Genomic DNA, 26,966 nt, shown 5'->3' with positions numbered 1-26,966 from the left:
AGTAAGAGGAGTTGAGGGATGGACAGGCCAAAGGGGCATGCAGAGAGTGTTTAGAGTGTTTTGAGGAGGGGTTTCTGGGGAAGGGGATGGAAGGTTGAAAAGCTCAGCCAAGGATTGGAGGAGCCTGAGGAGTAGGTGAGAGTCGTGGAGAATGTGAGCAGGAATAGTGGAGAATGGGAGGGAGGTTAGTTTAGCAAAGTGAGTCTCATTAGAAAGGGAGTGTGTGATGGATGGACTGTGAAAGGAATTTTGCAGGGAGGGCTTTGGGAGAGGCAGTCCTAGGCCTGGTGAGTGTGCCTGGGTCGTGAAGGGAGAATAGGGAGGAAAAGGCCAGAGTGTCCAGGAAGAATTGTGCCTTTTTGTGGGGAGGGAGTGAAAGGATCCTAAAGCAGGGTCTGTTTCCGGGTGGCATTTCAGGATGTGGAAACTACTTCGGGGACCCACAGTAGTGGAAGGATCAATAGGAGGGGGAAGCACAGGGAAAGTGGTATGTGCTGTGGGGGGAGGAGGAATAATCTAAGGCTGTTGAGATGGGGGAGCCCAGAGCTGATAGGAGAGGGTTTGAGTGTGTGCAGGAAGAGCTAAAGAAAGGCATGTGTTGAGTGTGTATGTGTGTTGGGAGTGGGTTAAATGTGTGTGAATAGGGTGGGAGGTACTTGGAGTTAGAGGCATTTAACATGTTCCGGAGATCTGAATTTTCTTCCCATATTTGTTGTCCATCAACTCTATGGTCTTAGGCAAGACTGTTGATCTCTCAGTGCAGTTCTGTCATCTGTAAAATCAGGAGGGGTCGAAGGGGACCTTTCAGTGATTGTACAGGATGGATGTGTGGTGTTGGGACTCTGGGAGGGTGGATTCAGTGGAGCCTTGTAAGGACTCTGGGGGCAGATTCAGTGGGTTTGAGCGATGAGCTGAGGGAAGAGAGTGGAGAGTGTGACTGGAAGCCTCTTGAGGGAGTGAGGTGGTGCTCTGCGGCTTGGAGCGGGCCATCCGCCTGGAAGGGAAAGGGTGAAGGGAGCAGCGGTTCCAAGGCAGCCTGGGGTGGGGCCTGGCATAACCTTGGGTAAATTACCAGCCTCTGCTTGAATTTCCTCATCCTCAGTGGGGGTGGCGGGTTGGTGGTGGTGTCCTTATCTGTTGCCCCACCTACCTCAGGGTGGGCAAGTTGAGATAATCTGACATAAAAATGCTTTTTGAGGGGAAAGGGAGATCTAGTCTTCTGTCTCAACAATAATTTATCGCTTGAGGCCTTGCTGGATTGGAAAAGGTTAAGAGTTAGTTGCCAAGAGACTTGGGAAGTTGGGAGGGGAACAGGGGGACATGGGGTTGTTTTTGAAAATGTCTGTAGTCTGTCTTCAACTCCCGGTGCTTGGGGAAATGAGTCCCTGATCCTTTTTTTTAGTTGGTGTGAGTGGGAGCCCTTCCTTTTCCCTCCCTGCCTATGTTCTAACTCCCCGAGTGACTCCCTTTGCTAGCTCATTTCCACTCCCTTCTGGGAGGTAGGGTGTGTGTGCTTCTTGGGGGTTATTGTACACAGGGTGAGGCTGGGGCACCTTTCAGGCCCTGGGCGGGAACCAGGACTCACCGGAACCCCAAGGCCTTGTGCCATGTGTCATTCTCCCTCCTCCCTTCCTCAAGGACCAGGCAAGGCTGAGGGGAAGGGTTGCTCATAGCGTCCTCTAAAACCAGTAGCTTTCGATTCTCAGTAAGGGCTAGATGCTAGTATGTCCTGCTTTATACCTACTGCATCAAATATTTACACATACCTTGTTCCTTGGGGAAAAATTTTGCTTCACTGCTGTGCACTTTCCTATTATGGGGCAGGGGTGAATGGGGGAAAAAGTAATGGAAAGGAATATATACACAAGTTTGGGCTGTTCTGTTTGCTGTAAGAGGAACCCCTTTACTCCCAAACCGGCTGGCTGGGTTTTTCATTGCAGTGTTTCTTTAGTAAATTCAGTGACATGTTATCCTTCTTGACTTTCCGAGGCTAAGCCACTGTCAGTGAGAGTGCTAGTCACTATCTGAACAACTGTGTCCAGCATGGTTGTAGACCTTAAAGGGTGTGGAATTGAATTATTTGAGGAATTAAGCAAGGGTTGGCCCAAGTCAGAGTGTGCATGGCTCCAGGTAGTGCTCACCTGAAGTCCTTTGCTCTGACTTCTAGGGACTCTTGTGACCAGGGTATTACCTGATAAGTAGGTTATGCAACAGTTCTGGCATGGGAAGGCCCCAAGTGTTCTTTTGGTAGGTGGGGGAGGAGTGGTCTGGGTTTTGAGCAAATTCTGGAGCAATTAGAGTTCTGGACTACAGTTCCCTCCCAATTTCTGAAAGGGGCCTGGGTAGCCTTGCTGCTCCCATTCACCATGGATGAGGTCTCTTGATAGCTGCTCCAGAACTTCTCATCACAGCAAGAGGAAATGCCTCCTTGCCGAGCTTGGCTGTTCATTGAAATGCTTGCACAGCCTCAGTGTTTAGACCCTGACCTTTGGCTCAGGCTGTATTAGGTGTGAGTTAATTATTTGAGAGTTCTGATGGTGTTTTGTTTTTCTCCAAGTAGGTTTTTCTTTTAGGCTGATAATGGAGGCCCCAAAGTAGCCATCTGTTATTTTGTTCCATTACTTTAATTGCTTGCCTCTTAGGGTCTGGCTAAGACTTAGCAGTTTTCAAAATTGTATAATGTACTTACAAAAAACAAACAAAGCAAAAACCAAAGAACCAATCAAATGCAGTTGTCATCCAGAAAGAAGACTGTACATATGTGAGGGGAGCAAGTATATAGTGTTTGCTGTCTTGTGAGGGGGTAGGGGAAGGTCCTCAGGGGCTAGTGTGCTGTTTCTCCACCCCATCCCCATGTGTTTTAGGACATGGCTTTTGTGGTGACTATGGAAGAGATGAGGTGGGGGAGGATGGCCTGGGAGTACAGTGCTCCTGTAGCCCTCACACTCATTCAGTTGAGTTGAATCCGGTTGGTCATGAAGTGGGAGTGGCACTCGCCAAGCTTCACCTAATCCTAGGCAGTCCCGGGCATGGGCCCAGGATTGCCCTCTGCCTTTTGAAACACCCTTCCCGGTTCCAGCTTCTGAGACCAGTGAGGAGTCCACTTTGGCAGTTAGGGAGCTGACTCATTCTCCAGTTGCCACTGGTACTAAATGGTTTCGTTTAATGGTATAGTTTCATTTAATGGTAGCTGATCGCCTGGACTTGAGTGGGCCGCCTTGTGGGGAAAGCGGTGAAAGTGTTGGAGGTAAACAGTTCAGTAATGAGGGGTGGTGTTTTAATATCCAGGTGCTGCTGCTGTTAAACTCCTGAGATGCATTTAGGGAGGAGTGTCCTCTTAATCAGATGGCAGGGGAGCCAGGAACAAGTCTGCATTCCAGTTGTAGGCCTCTGGGGTGGGAAGTTCTGCCATTTAAACATATACTCCAATCACGGCAGACTTTGGCCAGACAGTACTCTTTTTCAGAGTTAACTGAGTGAGTAGTACAAGTTATTTGGCAGTGCTGTCTAGCAGATGACAGCAAAGTGAATGGAGCCAAAAAGGAATTGATTTGGGAAGGCTCAAGGAATTTCTGAGACTGTTGAGATGAACACTTTAGGATTTTGCTATATTGATTTATAGTGTGCTGGGATTGTACAGGCCTTTGCCCAGATCTTAGGGTTGTTCTTTAAAAACAAAACAAAACAAAACAAAATGATTCCCTTGCTGCTTTTATGTTTGGGGGTAAAGGTGCGAGAAGGGCAAAAGTAATTTGTGAACAGCTGTTTGGTCTAGTATAGATTACTCAGTCAAGTTTTCTGAATAGCTGAAATATCAACATATTTATCTCTCCGCTGATGTTTAGTATATTCTAGATCAGTGTTCCCCCCAGCTTTATTCTTGTTTCCTTCACTTAGTGATGTCCCTGTTCTCAAAGTCGTAGTCACTTCCCTTCCCTTCCCTCAGTTTCCTTCCGCTGTCTTTCTGTGTGTATTTCACAGACTAACAAAAGCACTCAAGTTACCTTAAGTCTCCCCTTTCCCCCTTTTCTTTTTTCATGGAAATAGGAGGCAAGTGATAGCAAGTTGGTAATTCAATGGCAGTGGTAACTGAAACACTGACCTACTAAAAGGTAAGCGGAACTTTCTACTTGAGCAGATACAAATCCTGTCATCCATGGAGGTTTGAAAGAAGTCTTTATATCAGGGGTGATTTGAGAGCCCAAGATTAGACTCCTTTAGGATGAGTTTAAGCTTTGAAACATCAAAGCCAGTTACAAGGCAACTAAGTTTTACAGTGTTGGCAGCTAGGCCAGAATTTGTTATAAAGTATCTGAAAGCAGCACAGGTAACACTTGCTTTTCTTTAGGAAGGTTTATGATTTACAGTTTTGTCAGCCTCCCAGGTATCAAGTTGTGTAAAGTTCAGTGAATCAAGAGAAACAATTATTTAAAATTCTGGACTCTGTTTAAAGAGTGATGTTATGGGATGGGGTGGGAGGGGTGGAATTAACCAACTAGCTAGGAGGAGAAGGATCCTGCTGCCTCCAGAAAGTGAAGTCCTTGCATACACTTAACTGGCCAGAGTGTCCTTATATCAGTGCTTGGGAAGTTTTATCCAAGTAGCAGTCTCCCTGGGATTATAAAAATCCCCAAGACATTTGTCTTAGTGTTGTGCCTTTTTTGGTTGTGTTGTTCTCCCCCCTCCCCTTACCCTCATAAACAACACATTCATTAACTTGGAATGTTCATGCAAAGTCTTTAAAAGCTTGTTGGTGTAACTTGGTTGCCATTTATTTAGTCTGAACAGCATTTACTCTGGAAGAGGCTTTTTTTCTTAGATGTTATGTGTTGAAGTGTTATCTAAAAGCAAGTGTATTGGGTTTACTTGGGATTTGCTCTTTGCCACCTATTTCTGAGCTGACTCTTGTTTTCCTCGGGCTGGGATGAGCCCCATCCCCACTAGAGTGAAGGACCATCTGCATTTTGAGAAGGGACTTTGTTCCCCAGCCACATCAGTACCCCTCCTCAATAACCCGTGCATTTGTGTGTGTCCGCACTTCCTAAATTTCAGTTGCTTGTGATTTTTCCATACTCACTTTTACTTTTATATACATATATTTTTAAAAGTCATTTTGCATTTTTTGCCTTATTTTAAAAGGGAAATTTTTGTGAGTATGGTAAATGGAAAAACCCAGTTTCCCTGTCCGTAAATAGAAGGAAACTGCAAAAATAAACACGCTCAACAAAAGTCATGTTCAATTCTAGCTAGGTATTATTCCTGCTGAAGGCTCTGAGCTGGAGGCATGCTCCCTTTGTTAAAAAGAGAGATTGGCAAGTGTTGGTGAGGTATGAAAGACTCACCATTCCAAGCAGAGCCTTTCTCTTTGAAGTTCTGTGAAGATTTACAAGAGAATCCAAGGACCAGCCTCCTCACTGTGACTCAAAGTTGAATGTAGTTGTGGATGACCCTGAAAATCTCCCATGTGTGCCTGCCACACTTGGAAAAAACTTCAATCTCATTTGACCCTGCAAACATTTTGTGAGTGGCAGGGTGGAGTGACTTACCCAGGAACACAGCCCATCCTGCTTGCCCATCCACCATACTGGACTTGACCATGTCACTGATGATTGGACAATGCTGGACTTATCCCTGTTTCCAAATGATAGGGTTGTTTGTTTGTTTTTTACGAAACTCCAGAACCACATTGTAAATATGATAATTGTGGGTTTATCACTTGCTACTCACACAGCTTTTTCTTTTAAGGCTCTGGTTTTCTTAACACATGCACACATAAAGTTTGCTCCGGTGAATAAACCACACTGCTCTCCTGTCTAGGTATTTGAACCCTAGATTCTGAAAGGAAAGCAGTGCCTTCCTATTGAGTTAAGAGAAGGCTAATTTAAATGTTTTTCTTCCAAATATCAGAGCAGAACAGATTCTTTGTCTTCCAGTGGAACTATCCACATGGGGCAGAAGTAGTTGGAAGTGGCAGTTACTACTCTACAGAACACAATGAAGTCGTCTTGGGAAATAATTTCTGGTGTTGAAATGATTGAATGGGATGCTAGAACACCAGCAATACAATAGCATTTGTGCCTTCGGCTTTGGGCAAATAAAGAAGACATTGTGGTTTGTTTTATGCTTTTTAAAGTCTCCCCCCCAAAGGTGTGGGGCTGAATGATGTCTGTCACTGGCTTTCTAGTGGGTTTTTCTTTTCAGCTTTTCCCCTCCCTGACTGCTGTTGAGAGTAGGTGGAAGCCACAAACAATCTAGTGGATGAGGCAGTGCTGAAGGCAGGCAGTATGCTTTACTCCTCCTCCTCCATGTGTGAAGGGACACATTTGATTTTTAAATCTCCAAAAGCCCGGGACAAAGAGTACCTATATCATACCTCCGGGAGCAGTAATGACTGATTCCAGCTCTAAGAACATCTTAATTAGCAGCCATCCAGGATGGAGGCACAGCAGGAAATAAAATAGATGCATTTCTTTTCTTTCTTTTTGTAATACATGCTTCATTTTGATGGCAGAGTTGGCCAACCAGAGGTCAGGAGAAACATCACAGGAGGAAGCTTGAAAGCGATTCTACAACCAGCCAAAAGGGGGACGTTGCTTGAGGGGGTGTCACTCTGGGAGGGTTTGTGGGTCTTCAGTTTGCTTTATTGAAATGACAGGCCTTCCTCCGCCAAGTGCTGAGGGCAGTGCTGGAAGCCAGCTTCATTGTCATCAGCCTCCCTATACTGTGTTTAATATTCAGCACGTTAAATACTCTCTGATCAATAAATCTGGGTGTGAGTAAAAGGTATTTTAGCTGATACCACCATGGAAACTGAGTTGTTGGCTTGTTTTGAGGAGTGCCTCCATACCAGAGGCAGCACTGATGGTGGAATGTTGGGCTACTGGGTAGAAATGCCATGCTGCCAACTGGTCTCACAGGAATACATCCATATGCACAGTGGCTGCTGGGTAGAAGACGAGGGGCTTTGTTCCCTGGTGCAGTAGTTGGGGCCAGTCCATTTTATCCACGAGGGGTGTGTGTGTATTTGCACAGAGAGAAGAAAAAAGGAGAGTGCACCATGAAAGCCACTGCTGGCTTTGTGGCTGGGATACATGCTTTTTCTCTAAGCATTTAGAGCTGGAATCTCAGCTATGTGACTTCTTAATAGCAGGGCAAAATGTGCCTGCATCTTTTGCCTGCTTTCACAAACACTGACAAATTAAAAAGAACTCTAAAGTTTCCAGCAAATCCCAAGAGATACATTAAAAAGAAATCCACATCCTTCCTATCCCAACTCTGACAGTAAATAAACCTTGTTTTCCCTATCACCCACTCCTCTTTCTTTTAAAGAAATAAGTATCTTTACCATTAAACTCAGTGTCCGATGAAAATAATAAATGCTTTTAAAAAGGGCTTCTTTGGCTGTTGCTGGCATGGATTGTGTTTGGAAGAGTAAGTTTTGTGTTTTTTAAAAAATTTTATAGGCTTGCATGATCTTCCAGTTCTGGCCTATGAAATAAACTCAGTTTCAAAATTCAAAATGTCTGGAAGCAGCCAGCTTGCCAGGCTGGTTCAAGGGCTTTTAGATGAATCAACCCTTCTTACAGGCTGTCTGCTAACCAGTCCTGGAAGGTATCCAGACGGTAAACATCACCAGGATTGTGAGGCAGTTGGGGTTTTTTTTTTTTTTTTTTTTTTGGATCATTTGAGCTGCATTGCTAAGTGTGGTAGGATCTGACTTTCTGTAAAACAGAAAAGTCTGTATCAAGATGTTTTGTTTTTTTTTCTAGAGATGTCAGGTGTGTAGTCACCGAGTACTGTCTTACTGGTGAGGTGAGAGGAACTTCCTGGACCAGTTGGGGGAGAGCTTTCTTGACCATTTTGGGGAAAAAATTTTTCCCTTTCCTTTTGCAACTTTTATTAACTTACTGATTCCAGGACAATCCATGGAAAAGAATTCAGTCCAGGGAGAGCCATGAACCATCTTAGGGATAGTTGGTTAACAGATCACGGGCCACCATTGTGGACCATTGGGAGTGGCACTAGGCTCCTACCTGCTACACAGAAATACTCCAGAGGTTCAAAGGGAACAAGCTTTTGACCATAAAAACAAGACTCACAGTGCATCAAGTTCTCTTTGCAGCTACCTTAGACTTGAGAAAGTTCTGGGCCTCTTTAATAAACAACCACAGAGCAGTCCTTGCCAAATACGGCCTGCTCCAGGGCCACAGGGTTAGCTTAAGAGACAACTTTCTTGCCTAAAAATAAATGTGTGTTCCTATCGAACATTCCAATCATAGTTTAAGCATGAGACTTCTGATTAGCAGTTTAGGCTTTGTGGATTCAGTTATGTTAGAGTGTGGACAGCTGAGGGTCTTTGGGGAGCTTGCTCCCCACTTTGGGATTGACCAGTGACCCCTAAGGAAGTCAGGTAACCAAATGCAGACCATTTTCCATTTCATTTCTGTATGTTCTTGATCTATTCACAGGCTGGTGGGGGAGACAGAGAGCAAGCATGTACATAAAACAAGATGATTTCAGATAGGATTATGTGCTATGAATTAAATCATAATCAGAGCTACATATTACTCTGTGCTAGATACTAAGTGCTTCACATGGACTGACTCATGTGATTCTGTGAGGTAGGTGTTGTTACCTTTATAGGATAGGTGCAGAAATGGATCCATGAAGTTTAAGTACTTGCCTAAGTGCCAGTGCCAGGATTTGAACCTAGAAGGTCTAACCTTCATGTCTTTTGCTTATTTCTGCACTACGTTACAGTCCAGTAATTGGGAATGGCTTGGGGAGAGGTCGGGGTACAGTGCAGGTCTTTAGATCAAGAGGATGACCCCTAAAGACATGACGTTTTAGCTGTTCCCTAAAGGATGAAAAAGAGGGAACCAAGAGAGCACTATGGGAAGGCCATTCTACAAAGAGGGAAAGTGTGGACGCCCTGAGGAGCAGAAAGAAGGCCAGAGTGAACAGAGCAGGGCATGCAGAAAAGATGGGCACAGCCAGATTTCTTAGAGCTGTGTTGCTGGGAATGGTGATGGGGCCTAGCGTCTGCAAATTCAGTCCCTCTTAGACTCCATTAGGCCAGGGACCTCATGCTTCCAGAACTCTGGCCCTGCAACCCTTTTCCCCAGCTCCTAGACAGGCCAAACCAGAACTGACTTCTAAAGTGGGAATCCCAGGATTGTAGAACATTAAACCAAACAAAAGCTCCAATTATCTCTGTGATCATTGCCGCAGTAGACACCTGTGTTTGATTAAAGCGTTGGTTACTTTTGAATCTGGAGTTTTACGGCACTGTGTATTCATATGGCTTTGTAGTGTCTCTCTTAGAGAACTTAACTTTTACCGCATGAACAAATTCCAGACCCCTTCGGTCCCATGAAGCAGCCACTTGATTTACAAAGCATCTTTGATAAAATGTTGTGTCTTCCTCTTTGATGTGGGAAGCCAGGAAGCCTGATTTTTTAAAACTGGCTCTTCAACTAGGTCCTCCCTTTCTTTGTAAGTCCCTCTTCCATTTGTTCATTATTTCCCCCCATTTCCTTTGGTTAGGTGGAGCTGTGTCTAGGGTGGTTCTAGAGACATGCAAGCTGATTTACTCTGAGGTGATCAGCTTTCTGTACCCCAGTGGAAGCCAACCCAGGAACACCATAGATTTCATTTGACCCATGGTTCCGCATTTGAAGATGGACCTTGTCAAACTAGTTATGTGGCTTTTACTCAGGAAGGGTGGAATAGTGACAGAGCTTGGGGCTGTCAACAGACTCTCCTCACTCTGTACACACAGCACCCAGCAAGAAGCCTAAGTTCATGGATCATAAAATGTCCATTGTGAACATGGGCTGGGATTCTCTCTGCCCTGCCCTTTATGTGATTCTGCAGCAGAAATCATCCCTGTTCACAGACTGTAAAGGAGCGAACGAATATGAAGGTGTCCTGTGTGGCCAGCCCAGCTGCTTCAGCTGGAAAGAAGATGGCGAGGTTTCCATTCTCCTGGCAGCATACCCATGTGAACTTGTTAAATCTTTTAAGTAGCTGTATAGGAGGGGAGATAAGTGTGTGTTTTTATCCTTATCCCCTTAAATACCAAAATAAAACTTCTTTATAAAACTGATTCAGAGTAGGAAGAAAGTGTATGGAAATTGAGTCCTTCCCCGCGTTTGGGATATAGCTGTAAGTTTCCATGGTGGGTGGCTTATGCATTTGTGCTGAGCTGAACCTGCTCCAAGCTGTTCATGAAGATAGAAAAGGCTTCCTTGGAGGGAAGCTGTCTCTTTCCATCACACTGTAAAGACTTCATCAGTCGTCACCTGGGTAGCAGAATTAGGGGCTGCTGACCAAAGTGGGTCTGCATTACAGCCAGCCAGCATGTTGTGTAACATGAGCTGGGGCTTCAAAGGCCCTGGAGTCCAGCACTCAAGTAGAAACATGACCGCCAGGGCCAGACAACAGCCCTCACTGGGCCCCTCTGCAGAGCGGAGCTCTGTGCAGAACCTTTGCGGGTATGAGAGAAACCGGAGACCCAACCCATGCTCTCAAGAAGCTCACTATGTAGTTGGGGAGGGAGCAAAGCCACATGAGACCTCAGAAGCAGCACACAGACAAACCCAGAGCTCTCTAGCCGTGTCCCAGGAGAGCAAAGGGGTGAATAAGGGCAGGTGGGGTCAGTCATGGAAACTTTCATAAAGGAGGTGAGTGAGCAGGAGGGGTGGGCATTTGTCCCAGCTGTGGACAGGTTTCTGGGGGCAAGTGTTAGTGGGTTCCCATGTAAGCAGTTAAACATTTCCTTAGCTGCCTGTCAGCAGCAACTCTACCACTTCCTCTGATGAGCATTATCTTTGGGCAGTTTCACGATTGAGGTACCATGGTCAGTGTATCTTAGCCATGCCTTGGAATCTCTGGATAGTGAGACCCCAGTTCTGAATCCTGTCTATTCATGGATCCTGTCACTTTCATGGCAATAGTGAGCAGGCCAGACCTTTCCCCAGATGGGAGTCTACTCTGACTAATCTTTTTGAGGCATTTGCTTTCAGCTTGCTGATGATCCTTTCAGAAAAGCACAGGCTTAATTAAAAGAGGAACAGAGAAACTCTTCTTACTTCCAGGAGTCTCTCCAAGCCTTGTGCCTTACAGCCCCTCCAGTTGTGTGACGCTGCTATGCCTCCCGGTGCAGATGGGCACTCAGAGCTGGCAGCGCTGCTGCTTTTGAGATCATGGAAGTGAATAGGGTTGACTCCTGGCTTGCTGGCTGGTTTGGTGTGCCACAGTTAACATGCTGTCCCTGGAATGAGGGTTGCCTACAAGTGTTCTGCCTTGAGAGTTTATTCTTGCCTGCCAGGCTCAGCTTTCAGGTGCTATTCTTTAATTTAAATAAATGCCGTAGAGCTGCCTTAGGGAACTTAAAGAGTTCTCATCTCAGGAAATACTTCAGTGGTGTTAAAAAAAAAAAAAACACGTCATTCAGATGCTCATTGCCAAATAGGTGACACAAATACTGCGATGCCCTTGATATGCTTTCCCAGAACTGACACACGAGTTGTACTCTGGCCCCACTGTGAGATAAGGTTGGGGTAGCTGACCCATCCCTCTTTGTCTGCATGGTTTCAGGTTGGTTTTTTCTCCCTTCAGGTGATGCTGGAGAGCTGTGACATAGCTCAGCTCATGCAAGTACAGCAGTGGCTGAAGTCATCCAGTAGAACCTGGCTTCCATCTTCTAGATGCTGTGGAAGGGCTTGGTGGGGATGGTGAGGGTGGCAGGTGTTGCCTGGGGTGAGCTAGTCTCTATAGCTTGGACACAAGCACTGCTTGTGGCGTTAGGGGAGAGAGCTGCACGAGGTGAACGCAGCCAGTTTCTGTTTGCTCTTCCAGCTTGCTACAGTTTCCAGATAGGGTCTGCCTGATGAGCCTTAAAAGGTGCCTCTTTCCCTGCTTTGAAAGATACATGTTAGGGAAGCAGACAGTCTTTGAGGAGAGAACCTGGGGCTCATTAGTTGTAGTTGGAAAACATATTGCTCTACCCGCATTTTGGGAGAGGTTTCTGGGGGAGAAGTTGGGGAACATTTAGGGTCAGAAAGTGCTTGCATGGATTCAGGCTCTGAGAGGAGACACCTGCTCAGCCAGTGGGTTAGCCGATAGCACCCAGCCTACCCACCAGACGATAGGAGGTGGCTCAGATGTCACTGGGATTCAGGCTGTCTCCTGGCCCAGGCAGCTGTAACCCGGGAGAGGGTACTTAGAGTGCTGAAGCTCCTGTGGGAGGGTGCTTCTGGCCCCCACCTTCTCCAAGCTTGGTTCTGGTAGTGGTGAAGGTTGTGGGTTGGGAGGAGGGTGAGTGCACAGCCTTTAGAGGGAGACAGACTGGGTTCCACACCTACCTCCTCCACCTACAGGCAGCGTGACTGTGGGCAAGTGACAGGTTGAACCTCAGTGTCCTCCTTTGACAGGGGTCATCATCCTACCTTGCTGGATGATTCTAGGATTAAATGATAAATAGTGTGAATAGTGTGTATGAAGCACTTGGCACAGTGCCTGGCACATTGTCAGTGCTTAATGTGGCCTCTCAAAATTATTTCAGCGGCTCACCATCTACATCCAGGTGGGTCTGCTGCTTGAGTTTGTAAAGAAGTTGAAAGGGTCCACGGAACAGACAGCTCACTGAGAAACCAAAATGTATATCCCCTTTCCTGAAGTCCTCCCCAGGGAGCTCCAACCTACACACAGCCAGGGACTACAAAGAAGCATTCCCGGTCAGGTGGCAGCCTGCATTTGAGCTGCAAGTGACCTCTCAGAGTCCTCTCCCCAGCCTCTGGGTCCATCTGGGCTGTCTTACCTGGGGGGTGGCTGCTTCTCTCTGAGTTTTGAGCCCTGAGCAGTTGTGTTTGGATGAGCTATAGGCCATGCCAGCAATGCTTTTATTTTATTTTATTTTTTATTTTGGTATCATTAATCTACAGTTACATGAGGAACATTATGTTTACTAGGCTCCCCCCTTCACCAAGTCCCTCCCACAAACCCCATTACAGTAACTGTCCATCAGCGTAGTAAGATGCTGTACTCACTACTTGTCTTCTCTGTGTTGCACAGCCCTCCCCGTGCCCCCCCCACCACATTATACATGCTAATCATAATGCTCCCTTTCTTTTTCCCCCTGCTTATCACTCCCTTCCCACCCATCCTCCCCAGTCCCTTTCCCTTTGGTAACCGTTAGTCCATTCTTGGGTGCTGTGATTCTGCCGCTGTTTTGTTCCTTCAGTTTTTTTTCTTTGTTCTTATACTCCACAGATGAGTGAAATCATTTGGTACTTGTCTTTCTCCGCCTGGCTTATTTCACTGAGCATAATACCCTCTAGCTCCATCCATGTTGTTGCAAATGGTAGGATTTGTTTTCTTCTTATGGCTGAATAAGATTCCATTGTGTATATGTACCGCATCTTCTTTATCCATTCAGCTACTGATGTACACTTAGGTTGCTTCCATTTCTTGGCTATTGTAAATAGTGCTGTGATAAACATAGGGGTGCATCTGTCTTTTTCAAACTGGGCTGCTGTATTCTTAAGGTAAATTCCTAGAAGTGGAATTCCTGGGTCAAATGGTATTTCTATTTTGAGCTTTTTGAGGAACCTCCATACTGCTTTCCACAATGGTTGAACTAGTTTATATTCCCACCAGCAGTGTAGGAGGGTTCCCCTTTCTCCACAACCTCGCCAACATTTGTTGGTGATTGTCTTTTGGATGGTGGAGATCCTTAACTGGTGTGAGGTGATACCTCATTGTGGTTTTTTTTTTTTTTTTTCATTTAAAAAAATAAATACACTCTTTAATTATTTGCAATCAGCCACAGGTTACATGGAGTGTGTGGCCATCTCCTTTTTATTTTTTTTATTATTTTATTTTGGTATCATTAATCTACAATTACATGAAGAACATTATGTTTACTAGGCTCCCCCCTTCACCAGGTCCACCCCACATACCCCTTCACAGTCACTGTCCAACTGTGTAGTAAGATGCTGTAAAATCACTACTTGTCTTCTCTGTGTTTCACAGCCCTCCCCGTGCTCCCCACGCACTATACATGCTAATCGTAATGCCCTCTTTCTTTTTCCCCGCCCTTATCCCTCCCTTCCCACCCATCCTCCCCGGTCCCTTTCCCTTTGGTAACTGTTAGTCCATTCTTGGGTTCTGTGATTCTGCTGCTGTTTCGTTCCTTCAGTTTTCCTTTGTTCTTATACTCCACATATGAGTGAAATCATTTGGTACTTGTCTTTTTCCACCTGGCTTATTTCACTGAGCATAGTACCCTCTGGCTCCATCCATGTTGTTGCGAATGGTAGGATCTGTTTTTTTCTTATGGCTAATATTCCATTGTATATATGTACCACCTCTTCTTTATCCATTCATCTACTGATGGACATTTAGGTTGCTTCCATATCTTGGCTATTGTAAATAGTTCAACAATAAACATAGGGGTGCATCTGTCTTTTTCAAACTGGAGTGCTGCATTCTTAGGTAAATTCCTAGAAGTGGAATTCCTGGGTCAAATGGTATTTCTATTTTGAGCATTTTGAGGAACCTCCATACTGCTTTCCACAATGGTTGAACTAATTTACATTTCCACCAGCAGTGTAGGAGGGTTCCCCTTTCTCCACAACCTCGCCAACGTTTGTTGTTGTCTTTTCAATGATGGCAATCCTTACTGGTGTGAGGTGATATCTCATTGTGGTTTTAATTTGCATTTCTCTTATGACTAGCGATGTGGAGGCCAGCAAAGCTTTTTCATGAGTAACTCAGCTTGTTCTTAAGTTTGGGGTCAGCCGAGGGGCTCTTTCCTTAGTTACCCTTCTTTTCCTGTCCCCTTCCCCCCAAAGCAAAAACAATCCATATCAACTCAAATTAGAAGCAACCCACAGCCTTGAGTCAGGCCACCTTCTCTCAACTGATGATGATGTAGAAGAGGAAGGACTTACCACCTATAACCCCAAAAATAACTGCCCAGAAGTGCTGTCAAATAGAGGTGTGCAGGAGCCTGTCCCCTACTGCTCACCAGGAATGTGGGACCTTCTAGAGGGCTTGGCAGAGTCCTGCCCCTCCAGGCCGCCTTCCTCAGTGCTCTCCTGCCTGCTCTTCCATCCTCTTTTCCGCCTTCCTCCTGCCCCTCCCCACCCTTCCTGAGGTCACTTCCTGATGCCATTCCTCAACTTAGCCCCTATCCCCCCAAAAGCAATCAAATCCACAACCTAATAAGGCAAAAGAATGAGGAGAATGTCCGCCTCCCAGCCTCTCCCCTAACAGGGTGCAGGCCTACAGCAAATTTGGAAATTGGAAAATGTTACAGTGGAGCGACAACTGACTGGTAGGGGGGTGGGCAGCCGTTTTCAGGAGCTGCCCATTGTTGGCAGCAGGCGGAACCCTTCTGGAGGGCCACCCAGTCTGCTTTCCAAATCAGGCAGTTGACACCCCTGTCACACACAGAAGCCTATGGAAGGTAACAGCCCAGGATTTACATTCCAGAACATGAAGCGTCTGCAGTGGGAGTCCACTTGGAGACCTCTCCCCTCTGTTGCAACTGGGACCCTGCAAATCCAAGCACTTTCTGCCTCTGAGATGAACAGTTTTCTTCCCCTTGACTGTGCCAGGGTTAGATTAGCCTAGGCGTTAATTAAAACTTGTCGACACTTAGAACAGGCCCCCCAGAAACCTGTCACCCCTCCTACATCATTATCCCAGGCAAATCAGTCCTCTCTGGAGTTTCCATTCTCCATTGAGGAGGAGAACAAGCCCCTCTCTGCTGGGGAACCCTGGGGGAGGGGGCTTACTGGGCCAGACCTACTTTGTTTTGGAAGGTCAAGCTTAGTAATTAACCTGAATGCTTCAGGGAGGGAGTGAAAGAGAAGGAACCAGGGCTAAGGATGTGCCAGGTCTTTCAAACTGCTAGTTATCAGCAGGCATGAGGTCATCCATAAATATATCTAATTCTTTAGCTGTAATTAAGATGCTCATTAAAAGTGCAGGGAAGGTTTGCTTCTTTTTTAGAGGAAAAAACACAAAAAGCCTTTGTTTCAACTTGACAGGATGGCTTAGAACAGGCGGAGGACTCAAGGCCCAGGACTAGTTTCCTGCGTTAAGAGCCTTTACAGGAAATTTACTGCAAACAGTATTGGTGACCCTGCCAAAGAGGCGCAAACCTGGGGTGATGTCACTGTTTGACGCTGTCACTGCCAAGCCTGGTCTTGCGGGGAGGAGGGTTGGTAGGATTACGAAAGGAGTTTGTGAATGTGTGTGTGTGTGTTCAGCTGTCTCTGGAAGAAGCAGATCAGTTGAAAAGCTGGGCATGAGAGAAATCACAAAAGGGGGGGGTCTTTGAAATATTTTTATCTAGATTCAACTTTCCTTGTTTTTCCAAGTTAAAAAAATTTCCTCTTAGTATTTTAGCTCCTCAAAATGCTGCTGCTTTTTCAGACAGCCTTTTCAGAGCCATTCCCCATTTAGTGCTTTCTTGGCTGTTACAGGGTGGGATTTGCGGCCCACAACGCAGGATGCTAAGTTAGGCACTAGGTAAGTGCTCACTGCTGCTTTTCTGAGAACAAGAATCTCCATCGTTAAGAAATGTGGAAACTGATACACAGGACTAGTTTAATGTGTCCGTTTCATCAGCAGAAAACATTTTAGAAAACTACCCAGTGCCAGTGAGTTGGCATCTGTGAGTTGTTAATCTTCCTGTGTGCCTCCAGGAACTGTCTGGAGCATCTCTGAAAAAAGGACAAGCTTTGCATCTTGTCATTTTTCTTCTGGCTGGAAGACTTAACAGAGAAGCATAAACACAGTCTTAAAATGAAAGCAACAAAAATAAACTCAAACCAGCCCTGCGTGAAGACATTAATGCAAAATATGCAAGCTGGCTTACTATTTATATGGCAGAAGGTGGTTATAAGAAGATCCAGGCCTGGTTAAGGAGAGTTATGTCTTTTGAGGTGCCGGTTCCTTAGAATTCCAAATAAACCATGGGTGATTTACTCAGATGAGGTTTTAATGTGGTGTCTCATTTCATACTTTGCACAGTCCAGTTTCTTGAAACCTCTGAAATACTAATGTGGGATCAGGATACAATCTGGAGTGCCCCCTGGACCTTCCCCTCCTTAAAAAAAATCCTAACAGCTTTAGAAGGAAGTTTGAGGATTGAATAGGACAGCCATGTAAGTTTCCTGTGGTTTGTATTCTGTGATCTGTTAGTACTCTTTCCCCCCACCCCCACTCAACAGACATTTATCCAGACACACTGTGTTAGGCTTAGACATACAATGAGAAAGAAAACCAACGTAGCTCCTGTCCTCATAGTAGTAACATTCTGGAGGGGAAGATAGACCATGAGTTAAATGATGGAAGTGAACTGAATCTTAGGGTGACATGTAGAGGTTTGGTTTACTGCTTGCAGTCTAACTTGGGTTCAGAAAAGATCTTTCCAACATGCTGTGTATATCTAGAAGCTCAGGTATTCAGGGCTATCTCTCATAAACTGGCCACCAGGTGAGTCCTGAGTGTTTGGTTCTTAGTATGTGGCTTCATAAGTTCCTTAAGGCCAAGGAGTCACCTGGGATCCAGCTTTTCCTGGAACTCTTACTGGCTTGGGACATACTGCTAGAAAGAGATTGTAGACCTAGGCAAGAAGGATGCATCTCCTGGTCAAGGAAACTAGGTTTTGCAGGTGACCCCCATCAATGCATCTAGAATTTCTGCATCAGGGAAAAGCTTAGGTGGCCCATCTGGTCTTGAGTGGATGGGTAGAGTACTAGTCTAGAAGCTGCGAGCCTGCTGTTTTTACTTAGATTGTGTGTGTATATGAAGCCGCTGGGGAGGAGCTGCTGTGATCACAGTGGGGTGGTAGCAGAAACCACAGCCATTGCCTGGGAAGATGGTTGCCCTTGGATTGCTTGAGCTGCTGCCTGATTATGGAGCTGCCTTGTGTACTTGGAGCCACATTTTTGCGGTAAGTGCCAGGAAGCTGAGCCCCCATGTGGCCTCAGGAAGTTGGTGAGGTTACCACGTTTTGACGGGCTGATAACAGTACTAGGACTGATACGTCATAGTTATAGCCCTGGGATTTTCTTTTCTTTGGGAACACTTTGGAAACCATCTCTTGGAATGCTGGCTCATTTGATAACTGGGTAGGTGAAGCAAGAGTTCAGGGAAGGAGGGAGAGACGATTGCAGCCCAGCCAAAAATCTCAAGGTTTGGTCTTCAATGTATGGAAACTTCAGTGCTTTTCTGGTCTTCAGTGGAAATAGCTGTTCATTCTTAGCACCAATTGGAAAGTGCTGGCAGCTAAAGGGGGTTGTTTCTCCAGGGCCCCACAGAGCCAGTATATCTGGTGTTTCTAACATATCCCCGACCACAGGTTTCTCCTCCATTTGCCCCATCTCAGCCTCCAGCCCCACCATTTGGGTAGAGTGCCTGGAAAGAATGTCTCCTAGGTCCCCCAGGAAATTTGGTGTTTCCGCCCAGGGTAGTTGGGGTCCATGTAACTCTCTCCTGAGATTTTAGGCCACCTGTGGGTCTGTGGAAGCTGGAAGCTGAGCCCTTTTAACTCTGCGCTCAGTCCCCTTTCAGGAATAGTAAGGAAGAGGGTGGCTGTGTTCTGGCATGTAGCTCATCACTCCTGATAGGTAGTCCTGTCATTTGGGCCATTGTGAGGGGCATGGATGTGAGTGCTCTTGGTTATCCTCTGGAGCTGAGGGACTGTAGTCCTGGGTTATCATAGGGCAGGTGACAAAAACCAGTGAAGCAGCCTGGGCAGGGACAGGGCAGCTTCAACTGATGGTCGCCAGTTGGGGATGAGGGCCTGGGACTTCATTTTCCAAAAATTTGGAAATACAGAGTCTCATGGGGCAATTCATTCAACTTAAAAAGGAAAACAAAACAAAACAAAACCCTAAACCTACAGGTCTTACAAAATGGTGCCATTTGGCCCCAAGAGCTACCGATTTGTGACCTCTGACCTTGGACATCTGCATGGTCTTGATCCTCTCTTTGCTTCTTCAGAAGTTCCTGCTTACCTCTTGACTGGATTGCTGCTGCTTAATTCTCTTACTGGGAAGGAGAAAATCCATTTTCTTTTGGACCTTGGTGACAGCTCCGATAAAGGGTGGTTGAAATGAATGGCAGTAAAACAAGGTTGCCCAATTTGTGGTTTTTCATCTCTGTTCTTCCCTGCTCTCTCTTACCATGGATAACTAAGAGTTGGCTCCTCAAAATGCCTTTTACCATATACATACTTTTAGGATCTGACTTCATGTTTCTGTGAACAAAAATAGTGGGAAAACTTTTTGTTTGTTTTTGTTTTAGAAGGTTCAAAACAACATTTTCAAACAAAAGCAATTATTCTGTACACACAATAACCTGATGAACACTGCCATCCATACAAAAGTAACTGTCTGTTCAAAATTTGCACTGAAGAGGCAGATGTACAGAAATACTCATTTAGGATTGATGACTTAAATTTGACTTCTGGAAGATGCTGGCGATCCAGGTTTTATGAGAGACCAGTTTTAAGATCTGTGTAGGCAGAAAAGCCAGAACACAGCACTAATTATTTATGAGAGAGTTGATGGATTTCAGAAAAATGGTTCATAAGTGTGCAAAAAGTTTGTTGACTTTTGAAAAAATTTTGACACCTCTGAAAATTTCATGTAATTTTTTCTAAACTCTAATTTAGTCCTCTGTTATTTGGATTAATGGCTACACAGAAAATGATCCTTATCGAACTTTGCATTTGGACCTGTCTGTGGGAAAAACCAGGAAACTCCATAAAGGCATCGCCCTCAGCTTTAACTTTTTTGGGCTCTGTTGCCTCCGCACTGGCTCGAGTATTTCCTGGCTCAATTGTTTTCTCAAGCTGGCCTTGAGTCCTTAGATGTTATTTGTGTGCCTCGAAATAGCTGGAGGAAAAATGGTTGTAATGCTTTGCATTGCTCACTGCCTCTCCATGGATGGAAACTCTCTCTGCAAGGGAAAGCGCTTTCCACCCAGAAAAACAGCTTAAACAGCTGGGTGGAGGAGACTTCGTCACCCCAGCTGGCCTATCACATTATTCCAACAGGGCTCTCGCTGTGGCATTAGGGGGGAAATTTTCTAGTTCTCCGCAGATTGGCAGCCCAAGGTTCATTAGGGTAGAGACCAGAGTGGTGGCAGTTCTTGTAAGTGGGCTTCACTGTCAGCCATGTGGCTACACAAGGATGTTTGTTACATAAGGCTCTACCTTTTGATCTGTGTCCTTTTTGGTGGATTTGGAATGAATGGAGGAGGAAGGAAATGAATTATGAAGGGGAAGGGAGGGGTAGAGCCGACAGACTGAAAAGGCCTTCTCACCAGTTTTAAATAATTGATCCTGACGTGATTGATGGAGAAGATGGGGGTGGTCCATCCAAACAGCATTTATTGAGCATTTATCCAGCATGTGCCATAAACAAAGTCCTGGGTAAAATGAAACAGTCCTTCCTGTCCTCATGGAGCTTACAGCTGGGTGGGGAAGATAGGCATTAAATAGCAACACCAACAAAAATCCCAAATATTTAGAGTGTTCTAAATTGCGATCATTTTTATGAAGGAAAAGAGTGGAGCCTTTTAAGAGGGTACAGTGGGCACTTGCTTTAGACTGAGTGAGAACCATTAGGGGGAGACCTTTCTGTGGTGGCAACAGTGAAATGAGACCTGGAGAGTGAGCAGGATCCAGTGGGGGAGAAGAGTGTTCCAGGCAGGAGGGCCTGAGGAACGTGGGACAAGAGAAGCAGAATGAGGCCAGGGTGGCTGGGGTCAGGTGAGCCAGGGTAGTGTGAGATGAGGCCAGAAAGGTGACAGCAGCCAGTGCATGTCTCCAGTAAGGATCCTGGGTTTCATTCTAAATGCAGCCACAAATAATTATTTCATGCCAGTCACCATTTGGGGCACTTAGTATACAGCTGTGAAAAAAACAGACCCAGCCCTCTCCTCAAGGGGCTCCCAGTCGAATGGAGTGCCATGGAAACGTCCTTTTTGATCCTGGGACAGATCCTATGACAGCTCAAAAAGTATATAGCACTTTTCCATTATCCTCATGTCAACTTTGTGTTTTTATCCCCACCTTACAGATGAGGAAACTGAGATTCAGCGATTACATTACTTGCACAAGGTCTCAGCCAGTAAATGACAGAACCAAGAATCAAACTGTACTCTTCTCCTTTCAGGTTATTTCTCCCATGTCAGGGCTGAGCGATTGGTTTCTTCTGACTTCTTACCCCTGGTAGTTAAGACTGAAGGACTCACAGTATTCCTTGGACTTCAGGCCTGTGATGGCATCTAAGGGCATACAATTTGGGTCCTGGAGGATGGGGTTTGGTAAGAGGATGGAGTTGGTGATGTCCCTGCTTCAGTAGCCCAGAATTCTGCCCATTCTTGGGCATTTCACCTGCATTTTGGCAATTTAGATTGGAGACAAGCGTTTGACTGAGCGACATGTCTGGGGGAACCTGTCTAAACAGTGGTGTGGAGTTGGAGAGTTGACTTGGCTCTCTGGCCAAACCAGGTGATGGCAGTAGGAGTTGTTTTCTGGGTTGCTGGTGGGAGGTACCCAGCTACATTCCTTTGTAGACAAGCACAAACTAGATATTTTTGAAATTGAAGGCCTGAAAACAGCCAAAGAATTAATCCCGGTCTAAAAAGCATATGGTGAGAGTACAGCCAACCTGGCTTGGGTGTTGCCTTCTTGACTTTGTTGTTTTTTAATAAGCCTAGAAATATCTCTCAAGAGGGAGGATTTTTGTGAACATACTGAGCCGCGTTCTTTATGGCTGACAGTGGAGGCCTCCAGCTATCAAGGGCTCAAGTCCGTCTGGCTATCTTGTGCACTTTGGCTGATGAGGTGCTGGGCAGAGGTTTCAGCTACTACCAGGTTTCCTGATGAAAGGTCAGCTGGATGGGCCAGACTCTTCATTGCCCAGCCCAGAGACCTCATAACAGAGAGAGAGAGAGCAGGGCCTGGACGTGGGGGCCCTACAGGTGCACAGCAGGACTGAACTGAGCAGAGGCCAAAGCTGGACCTGGTGTGTTCGCTGGCTCTCTCCTGAATTGGACTTTATTGACTTTAACATAGGGTCTGAAGCCAGAAAGGCTCCAGTGCTGATCCTGGCCCTGTGCTTACTGCCCAAGAGACCTTGAGCAAGAAAGCCTTGGTTTCTTTATACACAAAATGGTGCTAATAATGTAACTCCTTCAGGGCTGTCAGGATTTAGTAAGGCAATGGTGTGGGGCTTGTTGTAGAGATCAGTACATAGTGAATATTTTAATCATTACTGTCTACTAGGGTGGAGGGTTGAGATGGAGTCTGAATAAGGCCTTATCCTGTGGAATATGGAGTCTCAATAGAAGTGATTGGTTGGGGGAGGGGGGTTCATGGTCCCTTTTGTCAACTAGGAAACTGTAGCCAAAGAACTAAGGAAATAAAGCAGTCTTGCATATAAATTTGAAGCCTGCTGCTCTCTGAAGATTGACCCTGAGTTGTGGCAAGTTCACTTGCTAGATATGTAAGCATTAAACATTTAAGGGGCCCTGGAAGTAAGATTTCTAGAAAGAGGCAGTAATTTCTTACTCATCTGATTATCTCAGACCCAGGGTGGGGATGGAGTCCCTGTGCTCAGGGGCAGACTCTGGGTATTGCTGGGTGAGAATGCTAAGATAGAAGAGGCCAAGTGCTTTGCACAGCAGTATCCTGTGAATGGGCTGGATACTTCACTGAGGGAGGTCAGTGGGCCCCACAGTGCCTCTGAGGAGGTTTGATGAGGTACTCTGTGTCCACAATGCACCACACGTGTCCTTCCCTTCTGGGAAGCCTTCCACTCAGGCAGGGCATTTGGGCCGGATGTGGAAGGTAAACAGGCAGCCCCTCTGCTCTTCAGCACAGACGGGCCAGGAAAGGCCCAGGCTGTAGCTTTTCATCTCAGGAAGCCCTGAGGTGTCCTCCCCTCCCCGCTCTCCTGAAGCAGCCTCACTGTCGCTTTGCAAGAACTGAAGCAGGTGCTCCAGCCCCTGCTGCACTAGTGGAAAGCCAGTGTGGCCCAGGTGCTGCTGCTGAAGTTGAGCAACAACCCCTGGCCCCGGCAATCCATTCTGCACTTGGCAGCCAGATAATATTTTGCTTGAAATCTTGATCGGTATCCTTTGCCTTTGGGATCAAGTCCGGAAGTCCACTGGGCCCTGCAGGATTTGCTTTCCCCTCTCCAGCCTTCTCTCTCTCTTCTTCCCATTGTAACACTCAACTGGGGCATGCCAGCTGCCTCTGCTCCATGCCTTTACCTACCTGTGGAACTTTCCCCCTCCAAATCTCCACCCAGCTCCTCCTCATTTTAGATCTGAGTTTATACTCCTGTATGTAGGGAAGTCGAACCTGACCCCTTCAGCTCAAGGTTCAGTCCCTCTCTCAGGGGCATGCCTGTCATCTCCACTTCCCCTTTTAACTGTAACCATTCTTTGCTCTCTCTGCCTTCCCTGAGACTGAGGGCCTTGAGACTAGAGACTGAATCTATTTTGTCCACTGCATACATGTGTCCCTAGAATGTGGGACAATGTCTGGCAGATGTAGGTGCTTAATAAATAAATACATATTGGATGAATGGATAAATTGCCAGCCAGCCAGCGAGGTAGAATGGACCTGCACCCATCCACCCACCCATCCACTTGTGGTGTGTTGCCTGCGGGACGGCACCTCTGCTTGGTGTTAGGTGTAAGAGATTGTCCCCCCATAGTCCCTCCTCTGAAAAGAGGGCACTGTCACTTTCTAGGCCCAGGTCACCTCTACAAGCTAGTAGAATCCCATCTAAAGCTGGCCCTATGCTAAAGTGTGTGCTCTGGAAGGTCATAAGAAGCCCTCCCTGGAACATTTCCAGACCCGGTGGAGCAGCCAGCTGTCCTAACAGAGTTATGCATCAGTGCCTGCTAGTTATGAGACACAAATCAGGTGCTTTTCAAGTGGGGAAAGGAGAGGAGACATCACTGTTGCCTGGAGAGGTGGGAAAATCATTGTGAAAACAGAATTCGTCCTATCTTATGTAAATATTTACCAAGCAAGGTATCCATAAGTTGTGTGCCAGGCATGGGTCTAGACAGCAAGGACATGATGGTGATTGTGACAAGAGAAGGCCCCTGCTCTCAAAATGATACAGATGGCTGAACGCAGGGAGACCTGTTCTTTTCTTTTTATAACTTTCCTCTTTTATACAGAAGTTGCTACTTATAGGTCAAATTAACTTATATAGTAAGAGACAATAAACTGTTTCATTTCTAGGGATAGCTAAAAACATAAAAGCCTGGCCCTGTGGTTTAGCTGACTGGCCACCTTCCTGAAACCTAGCTCTCTAATGTACCATGTTCTGGGGCAGACCACTCATCTCTACATCCTGAGCTGAGCCTGGAGACATGCACTACCAGGAAACGAAGCGCAGTCCGGCCTGTGTTTGATGCCATTGTTATTTATGGGGCATTGGCAGAGAAGTGAGTACCATGGAAAATCTAGAGAAAGATAGAGGCTACACCGTGTGGTTGAGCAGAATTCGATAGCTCCTCAGCACTCTCCAGGCCATGGGACCCAGAACCACTGGACTGCCCTGTCTCTGCTCAGGGGCTTGACCTTGGGCTTTGTCTGCCATGTCTCTCCACACCTCCTTCACTGTCAATTTGAGCAATCCTGGGCTGAGCTCTGTGCCCCTGGGACATTCTCTCTGTTCAGAAGACAAAAGCTGAGACTGTTTCTCCTTTTCAATGTAACTTTGTTCTGCAGCAGAGGAGAAAAGCAAGAAAGAGATGTCTTATTCATTTGACAGTAGTAAGGTGTGCTCTGATATGCCTTTGAAAAGCACCCATTTGCTCCAGCAGCCTTTACTGGATACTGAGGGGAGCACAGGGAACTTAGTGGGAATCTGAACCTGGACTAGGGCTTATGGGGAGAGAAGTTCCACTTTTACTTTGGAGTGGTCGAGTTGTCTGTCTTGTAGGAAAACAGAATGGTGCTGGATGGCCCACAAGCTTGGTTCTATGCTGGGAAAAGAAACATGCTTGGATATTGGCCTTGGTGCACTTTAAAAATGTGTAAGCCTTTTCTCATTGATTCCATTTCCTCACTTCTGCAAAGTTCTCAACTCCCATAGCTCCCAAGTCTGCTTTCTCAAAGATCTCTCGAGACTGGCTAATTTCCACCCCTTAGGGTGTGTGCACAGCACTGCCTGATCAGGATGTATTTAGCACTTTCTGTGTGCCAGGCATTAGATTAGGTGCTGGGGATACAGGCAGTGGTCCTGCTCTCTCTTAACAACCTCTCTGCAATACATGACACACTCAAAAAACCACATACCTTGGTGCAAACCCCTGCTCCCCCCCCCCACACACACAAAAGAGAGAATCCTATGTGCCCATCACTCAGCATCAGTGATGATCAACATTTTGCCAAACCTATTTTATCACCTCCTCCCAAACATTCCCTGCTGAGAATATGTTAAAGACAACTCCAGACATTATCCATAAATGATTCGGTATGTTTCTCTAATAGATATGGATGCATGTGTTTTTAATATAATTACACACTGTTATACTTGATGCTTCTGACCATGTCTTAAAGGGAAGAGCTCCTCCACTTTGCCTTCCTTGACATCACCTTGTCTCTGCTTTGACTTTCCTTTCTCCCATTTCTGAAATGGGAAGTACTTTCCCTGTACTACCTCTTAAAATTTCACAATGTCCTTTTCTTCCTGAAGGATTTTATCTGCCTTCTTTCTCCCCAGCCTAAGCTTCACGTCTCTAGTCCTGATGTACAGATCACTGTCTAGTGCAGGGGTTTACGAGCCATCTCTGTCCCCTGTTAGACTTCAAGGTCTCCCGTGGAGGAACCTTGTCTCATTTCTCCGTTTCCCAAGTACCAGCACCACCTCCAGGCCTGATCACTGGAGAAGCTCCAAAGTGTTTGAATGAGGACTAAACGTATGCATGTGTGAGCAAATGACCTTTCTGCTGAGTTTTAGACTTAAGTTTCTGAATGAGGGCTGGTCGTGCAGCATACACTTCACTTTCAGCATCTCCCAAACCAGACTCATTCTCCAGTCCCTCTTAGTTGGGTTCTCCATACCCAGGCTTCACAGTGCCCCATTCATAAAGTCATCCAAGTCAAAAACCTGGGAATCATCTTTTGACTCTTCATCCTGTAATAGCAACCAGGGTTTACTTCTTTCTTTCTCTCAGATATCTCCTGGAATCCTAACCTTCTTCCTTTTCCTTTGCTTCTGCTGTTGTCCTAATGCAGAGCCACATAGTGAGTCTTACAAGTACAGGTACTGAAGTCAGATTGCCTGATACAGACTGCAGAGCTGCCACTTGCTACCCTGAGCTGTGTGACTTTGGGAAAGTGCCTTAACTTCTCTGTGGGGGTAATGTCTACCTCTAAGGGCTGTGGTTAGACTTCAGTGAGTTAATTCGGGTGCCCTTTGTGCCATGCCTGATACACAGGACATGTTCTGATATCGGCTCCCACCACTCTTATCCCTGTTACACCTTGTGTGTGTCCAGGTCCTCTACAGAGGCCTCCTAACTGGCTTTACTCCAGTTTCCTAGTTCATCTCGGTGTCTCCATAAACGTCTTTCTGAGACTCACATCTAATCAGGTCATTCTGAGAAACCGACCCCCACCAGAGAATAGGTTCTTATTTTTCAGCTTCCCTACCTTCTGACCACAGGTGACACCTTCTTTTGCCATTTCCTTTAGGGGTCCCCAAACATCTCCTGCACGTTTGTGATGTTTGCTGTTGATGTTCCTGCTATACTGAATGACCTGCTTCCCAGGTCACCACCTATCACAATAGCACTCCTCTTTCAGGGCCTGGATCAGGTGTCACCTGACCTCTGCTGTCCTCAGATCACACTGCCCTGCAGTGAGTGACTGGCTTACCAGTGTCGCTGTCCAACTGGAC

General features: G+C 46.1%; 1 protein-coding gene across 5 annotated transcripts in view; it reads left to right on the top strand.

Moving 5' to 3' along the window:
* ACTN4 (actinin alpha 4) overlaps nt 1–26,966 on the top strand; it is a 71,243-nt gene that overhangs the window by 1,044 nt on the left and 43,233 nt on the right. The gene's annotated exons all lie outside the window — the stretch shown is intronic.

The sequence above is a fragment of the Manis pentadactyla genome, chromosome 15 (assembly GCF_030020395.1).
Source record: "Manis pentadactyla isolate mManPen7 chromosome 15, mManPen7.hap1, whole genome shotgun sequence".
Classification (NCBI taxonomy): domain Eukaryota; kingdom Metazoa; phylum Chordata; class Mammalia; order Pholidota; family Manidae; genus Manis; species Manis pentadactyla.
Note: the sequence above shows the minus strand (reverse complement) of the source record. Positions and strands in the feature narration are given on the sequence as shown.